Genomic DNA, 7,616 nt, shown 5'->3' with positions numbered 1-7,616 from the left:
TTATTGAAAGAAATAATGAATATTTCTAGTGTTGGAATTTGTCGATAAGTTTTGATTTACGTGCTGACTCACGCACGTTGTACAAAATAGCTAGGTAGATACCGAAGAAGTGTCACATGTACAGCATGTACAAGTTTTCGACTGTCAAGCCTACTGATTGTGGCATGCTGCAATGCGACGGCTTAAGGATTATGCTCTAATAGCGTGGGGTGACGTCAAGCCAACATGACGAATCTCCAAGCCAAGGGCTGAGTCTCAACGGATCGCAGCGTGGTAACTGCTCTGCCGAGTACAACACCCCGCCAGGTACCTAAGTCGTTTACAAACGATTCCCAGTCTCTACATCGAACTAGTGACCTTTGATCGACCGCTATAGGCAAGACAGATATAACGGACGGATATCGCCCCTGTCCAGCGCCCCATTCGGCTAAAAATGGCTCGTGCGATAAACGGCGTGTGCCGAATACCTAATAAATCACATTGTATTGAGCCTTTTGACTCACGAGACTCTTAGAGATATCGTTGCTTACTTTGTCTAGAAAGGATACGGCCTTAGAGGCGTTCAGACATAATCCCACGGATGGTAGCTTCGCGCCACCGGCCGCTCGACCGAGTGCGTGAACCAAATGTCCGAACCTGCGGTTCCTCTCGTACTGAGCAGGATTACTATCGCAACGACGATTCATCAGTAGGGTAAAACTAACCTGTCTCACGACGGTCTAAACCCAGCTCACGTTTCCTATTTGTGGGTGAACAACCAAACGCTTGGCGAATTCTGCTTCGCAATGATAGGAAGAGCCGACATCGAAAGATCAAAAAGCAACGTCGCTATGAACGCTTGACTGCCACAAGCCAGTTATCCCTGTGGTAACTTTTCTGACATCTCTTGCTGAAAACTCTTCAAGCCAAAAAGATCGATAGGCCATGCTTTCGCAGTCCCTGTGCACACTGAGCAACGGGATCAAGCCAGCATTTGCCCTTTTGCTCTACGCGAGGTTTCTGTCCTCGCTGAGCTGGCCTTGGGACACCTGCGTTATTATTTGACAGATGTACCGCCCCAGTCAAACTCCCCGCCTAGCAGTTTCCTTGAATCGGATCACGCTAGAGTATTGTTGGCGATCGTGCAATGGCTCACACCACTCTTATGCGCTTGGCTCTAGAAAACCGTGACAGTCGGAACGCAAGTTTTCGACGCACGCTTTCCGCCCAATCGAGTAAGTAAAGAAACGATGAAAGGAGTGGTATTTCACCGACGATATTACTATCTCCCACTTATGCTACACCTTTCATGTCTCCTTACAATGCCAGACTAGAGTCAAGCTCAACAGGGTCTTCTTTCCCCGCTAATTTTTCCAAGCCCGTTCCCTTGGCAGTGGTTTCGCTAGAAAGTAGATAGGGACAGTGGGAATCTCGTTCACTATTTAAATGACGAGGCATTTGGCTTTTTTTTTTTTTTTTTTTTTTTTTTTTTTTGGCTAGGAGGGGAATGCATTTACGCACGCCGGTCGCCAGGTTGACCAGGCAGTGTGGGACTCGACCCGAAGGCAATACCCACTAAACCTAACTCCTAGTTTTGTGCCTGGAGGATGGTGGCGCAGGCAGCACGCATTAATATACTTGGTCATCCAATTCCCTGTCTTTTCTTCTTAACTGTCGTTGTTTTTGACCATTTTGCGAACCCATTCAGTCCTGGTTGAAACAATTTTGAGTTCGTCCTTCCCAAGTATTTTATTTGATGTTAGGAACTCCGCCGATTTTCCATACCAAACACCCCTTATATTAAGAGTTATCGTGTTGAAGTTTACCTCAGTTGCATTATACCTTGTCCTTATCATGTCTACCAGCGGCTTGTAATAATCTATCTTCCTCTTATGTGAAGCTGCCAAGTCGGCAGAGCTTCCTACTATTTGGGTGTCTAATACTATGACCTTCCCGTCCTGTGCCGCTATTAGGTCAGGCTTCCTAGTTCCTTCGGTTGTTTTAAAGGATGGCTCAAGATCAACTTGTGAATGAGATTTCTCTAGTGCCCTCTTTACATAGTTGGTTACTGCATTGTGGCGTTCAATGCGTTGGCGATGGATTCTGTGACAAGTTTGGAGTACATGATCCAGTGTCTCCAAGGCATTACAATCTGCCCTGCAGTATCTGTCCTCCATTCTTCCTCTCGTTGTACGTGACCTTGTGGGCATCGCGTTTATTCTGAATTTTACACAGTTTACAAAGTCGCTGCCAGTGAGAAGTTTGTTGCCCTCTGTAATCCATCGATGTTGGGATGGTGTTTTGGCTGAGTGTTTAAGTGGGTTTCCGTCCACTGACTTATGAAGTGTGCGGGCCCATTTCTCATCCAATTCTTTTTGAGAGCTTATGACGGTGTTGTTGTCATGTAGCATTTTCTCACATTTTGCGATCTCGAGCTTGTGGAAGCTTGAGTCGGTAGAGTTCAAGTTCTGGATTCTTTTTTGGCGTCTAAAGGGTACGAGCCACCTAAGGGATGGAATTGATAAACCGCCCTCTCTACAGTGGGCATAAAAGTACGCTAATGTTACGTCATTGGGTAGTCTTAGCCATGATTTTATGGCTTTTCTTATCATTCCGTCCAGCGTTTTGAGGTACCCGATTTTTGCATGACCCAATACTAGTTGGTGGAGTATTCTGGGTATGCCTACAGTTCGTAGTGCAAAAAGTCTTTGTTGAGGTTTTAACGGTGCCTTAGTTAATTTGTCAATGATTGTTAGTAATTTTAATCTCATGTTCCCTAGGTTTGCACTTTCGGGATTGAACTGGACACCGAGGTAGCTCCAGCTATCCACTCTTGTGAGTGCGGGTAGTGTTTGACCGTTGCAGCTAAATGTAGTTGTTCTATCTATTATCGACTTTTTGACGTGCGGCACGTTCTTGACCGTAACTGTAAATGACTTGTTATTGTTTATAATTAAGCCGCAGTTAGACATGTATTGACCGGCATGATCTAATAACTTCTGCAAACCTCCGACCGACGATGCTACCAAGACTAGGTCGTCGGCAAAGGCAAGAATATTGTAGAAGCATCCGTCAACATTGACCCCGATTTCTGGTGGGGTTCTTTTAATCATCTTGTTCATGATCATGTTAAAGAGGACCGGAGACAGAGGATCTCCCTGCTTGACCGCGCACCTCGGACTAATGGGATCCGAGGTGAAGCGGCCAAACCGGAGTCTGGTCCAACCCCTTCTATACAGATCACTAACATAGTTGATAAATGGTTGTGGCAGGTTATAATATTCCAATGTATCGGTCAGAGCTCTATGGGAGATCAAATCAAATGCCTTTGCCACGTCTATAGAGGCTAAATAGAGTGGTTTCTTATTTTGCCTGTGGTACCTTAGCAACTGGTCAAGCGCAAAGATGTTATATGCGCACCCGTCGACAGCTTGAAAGGCTTTCTGTCTCTCATCGATCTTAACTCCACTAAGCAGTCGCCTAGCGAGTACTTTATTTAATGTTCTTGTAAGGACCGATGAAACTGTTATCGGTCTATAATCCCCTGGGTTTTTCGCGTTATCCTTTTTGGGAATCAAAGAAGTATAGGATTCAGTCATTGTGTCAGGAACGCGACCCATATATAGTATAACATTAAATAAATTTACCAATAGATTTATGGGCATCGACCTCAGTAGGTTAACTGATATGCCATCGGGCCCAGGGGCCGAATTCCTCGCTGGATCTTTAACTTCTTGGGAGGTAATTGGGCTCCATAAATGCGAGAGATCGTCGTTTCTCGCTTCATCAGTGCCTGGTGTTTCAGAGGACGAGCATGTTAATAAGTTTTGCCAGTATTGCACCATTATATCAGATGGAGGCATGACAGTTGTCGTTCTGCTATCTAGTAAATAGGATATGCATTTACTAGGGTTCTTAGCCCAGTATTTTTGAGTGTTTTTGTATGCTATTCTACGCAACTGTCTCTTACTTATTATTGGTGCATTACTTCTTTTGTTTAATTGAGGCTTAACTTTCCTTTTTATTGGAAAGGTGGCGTTAAGATATTCAGTCACATTTCTTTCTATTTCTCCCGGTGACATTTCTACCGCTCTATGACAAATGCTCACTAGAAGAGAGCTATTAAATTTATCTGCATCCTGTCCCGCAGCGGCTTTTAGTGCATTAGCTAGCTCATGTTTGGAGGTATCTTCAGTGGCTGGAGGGCATGCATTGTTGGTGTTTTGGTTCACAGGCATAGCAAGAAACTCTGCGACCTGGCCTTTATATTTGGGGGATCGCCTTTGGCCTTTGATAGCTTCCAGCGTCCGCCCTGGTGTTACTGCGAGGAGGGCCTTATCTATTTGACCCACACCTTGCCTTATTAAGAGGGCCTCCTCTTTGGCCATCATTTTCTGCTCCTCCTCCGTCCACCTTGCTTTCTTTGGCACTATTTTGGCAAGTTCCTCATTATACCATTCTTTGTGTGTTTTCTGTTCATGAACTCCCCGACCTACTACAGTTGCAAATGTTTTGTTACATGTAGGGAATCGACAATTATGACCTTCTATATTAATCGGTGGGGGTAAACAAGTGGGTTCACCCAAATTTAATTCTAAATTTTCATTATTGTTCCGAGGCTTATTATTTGACGTTGCACCGATTGAGTTACAGGCGAAAGGGTTGGCAGCCCCTAAGCCCAAAATTTTACAGAGGTGGCTTAGTTTCCCTCCGAAGGGGTACTCACGGTGGGACCCACGAGGAGGAGGCCACTTGCTAGCTGAGGTCCCGGAGAACCCCAACCACTCCCACCACTTAAGAGAGTCATAGTTACTCCCGCCGTTTACCCGCGCTTGCTTGAATTTCTTCACGTTGACATTCAGAGCACTGGGCAGAAATCACATTGCGTCAACACCCGCTAGGGCCATCGCAATGCTTTGTTTTTATTAGACAGTCGGATTCCCCTAGTCCGTGCCAGTTCTGAGCTGACCGTTGAGTGGCGGCCGAAGAGTACGACTGACCGACCGAAGCCGGCACAGAAACCTCGCAGCAAGAAAATCCGCGGGGGGCCTAGACACGGGACCGAGCTCGGATCTAAGTCACAAGGACAATTTCACCTTGCCCAGGCCCGGCACATCGGCCTACGCCCGCTTCCCAACCAAGCCCGGCACGCCCCGATCCTCAGAGCCAATCCTTATCCCGAAGTTACGGATTCAATTTGCCGACTTCCCTTACCTACATTTATCTATCGACTAGAGGCTCTTCACCTTGGAGACCTGCTGCGGATATGGGTACGAACCGGCGCGACACCTACCGTGGCCCTCTCCTGGATTTTCAAGGTCCGAGGGGAAGATACAGACACCGCCACAACAGCGGTGCTCTTCGCGTTCCAAACCCTATCTCCCTTCTAGAGGATTCCAGGGAACTCGAACGCTCATACAGAAAAGAAAACTCTTCCCGTATTTCCCGACGGCGTCTCCAGGTCATTTTGGGTTACCCCGACGAACTCTCTTGCGAGGGCCCGACTTGTAAACGGTTCCGCTGCCGGGTTCCGGAATAGGAACCGGATTACCTTTCGCCCGATGGGTGTGAAATTTTATTCAAAATAAAATACACCGACATCAACATAGGATTTCTCCTGGGGCTTAGGATCGACTGACTCGTGTGCAACGGCTGTTCACACGAACCCCTTCTCCACGTCAGTCCTCCAGGGCCTCGCTGGAGTATTTGCTACTACCACCAATATCTGCACCGATGGCGGCTCCAGGCAGGCTGACGCCCAAACCCTTCTGCGCACACCACCGCGACCCTCCTACTCACCAGGGCGTCAAAACGAACTATTATGAACGTTTCTCATGCCTTGGCGGCCGAGTATAGGCACGACGCTTCAGCGCCATCCATTTTCAGGGCTAGTTGCTTCGGCAGGTGAGTTGTTACACACTCCTTAGCGGATTCCAACTTCCATGGCCACCGTCCTGCTGTCTTAAGCAACCAACGCCTTTCATGGTATCCCATTAGCGTCGTTTAGGCGCCTTAACTCGGCGTTTGGTTCATTCCACAGCGCCAGTTCTGCTTACCAAAAATGGCCCACTAGGCACTCTGATCCAAACCTCTGGCTTCACTATTCAAGCAAGCCAGAGATCTCACCCATTTCAAGTTTGAGAATAGGTTGAGGTCGTTTCGGCCCCAAGGCCCTCTAATCATTCGCTTTACCGGATGAGACTCGCTCATCGAATGCCAGCTATCCTGAGGGAAACTTCGGAGGGAACCAGCTACTAGATGGTTTGATTAGTCTTTCGCCCCTATACCCAGTTCCGACGATCGATTTGCACGTCAGAATCGCTACGGTCCTCCATCAGGATTTCCCCTGACTTCGACCTGACCGGGCATAGTTCACCATCTTTCGGGTCCTAGCGTGTACGCTCTGAGTGCGTCTCTTCTCGCAATGAGAGTGAGACGCCTCGGGATTGCAAGCACGCACGCATCCGTGGATGCGGTCTGTCATTCCTCAGTTTACTTAAGCAAACCTTTACGTTCATTGCGCCTTTAGGTTTTGTATTTCCCAATACTCGCGCACATGCTAGACTCCTTGGTCCGCGTTTCAAGACGGGTCCTGAAAGTACCCAAAGCAATAGCATCGCTGACCGTAATAGAGTCCGTTCAAGAACACGGTAGCTAACAGCTCGAGGCGGCATCGATGCCGGACTAGGTCCGACGGCCAATAACCGTCCGTGCTTGCAACCGGCCGAACGCTTAAAAGCGACCCTATACCATATCATTTATACCGTCTGGCAGTCGGCCGGAGCACGCGGGGTCTGGCGCGAATAAATTCGTGACAGGCTACCGCCGCGGTCGTAGATCGACACCAAACGTCGCGACGTCCTACTGAGAAAGAAGTGCATGCCAACGCCGCCTGACACATAAACCAACGGCGTATCGCGGACGAATCCCGGTCAATCGCACGCCACTAAATGGAAGACAATGATAACATTGAATCTCTCCTTTCGATCTTTCGGGTTTCTCAGGTTTACCCCTGAACGGTTTCACGTACTCTTGAACTCTCTCTTCAAAGTTCTTTTCAACTTTCCCTTACGGTACTTGTTTGCTATCGGTCTCGTGGTCATATTTAGCCTTAGATGGAGTTTACCACCCACTTAGAGCTGCACTCTCAAGCAACTCGACTCTGAGGAGAGATCCTCTCGATACGCGCAACGGTCGCTACGGGCCTGGCCCCTCTATGGGTAAATGGCCCCATTCAAGATGGACTTGAACTCGCCGCAACGCACCGAGATAATTGGATCCTCCCTAACACTTCATTTCCCAGCGTCCGTCTCCGGCCGCGGGATTTAGTGCTGGGCTCTTCCCTGTTCGCTCTACTACTAAGGGAATCCTAGTTAGTTTCTTTTCCACCGCTCAGTAATATGCTTAAATTCAGCGGGTAATCTCATATGCTCTGAGGTCGTATTATGATTATGATGTGCTTGCAAACGTTAGTAAGCAAGCGCACACAAATCGGCGAGGAACCTTTGAACCTTTGTCGAGTAATCACAAGATTTCATATTTGTGGTCAGCAGACCCAAATAATTTTAACTCGCCACCGATCGAACGTTCATAAATGAATGATCCTCGGTGCGAGAAGCTTCGTCAGTTTTGCTGCA

The 7,616-nt window shown here is 47.8% G+C and overlaps 1 pseudogene; it reads right to left on the bottom strand.

The window, feature by feature from the left end:
* Positions 1 to 228: 228 nt before the first annotated feature.
* On the bottom strand, positions 229 to 7,420 carry LOC113378960 (annotated as a pseudogene).
* Between the last annotated feature and the right edge of the window lie 196 nt (positions 7,421 to 7,616).

Source organism: Ctenocephalides felis, unplaced genomic scaffold (genome assembly GCF_003426905.1).
Source record: "Ctenocephalides felis isolate EL2017-DRISC unplaced genomic scaffold, ASM342690v1 CF-g0.4_SCAFFOLD_01886, whole genome shotgun sequence".
NCBI lineage: Eukaryota > Metazoa > Arthropoda > Insecta > Siphonaptera > Pulicidae > Ctenocephalides > Ctenocephalides felis.
This window is presented reverse-complemented; position numbering and strand designations above follow the sequence as displayed.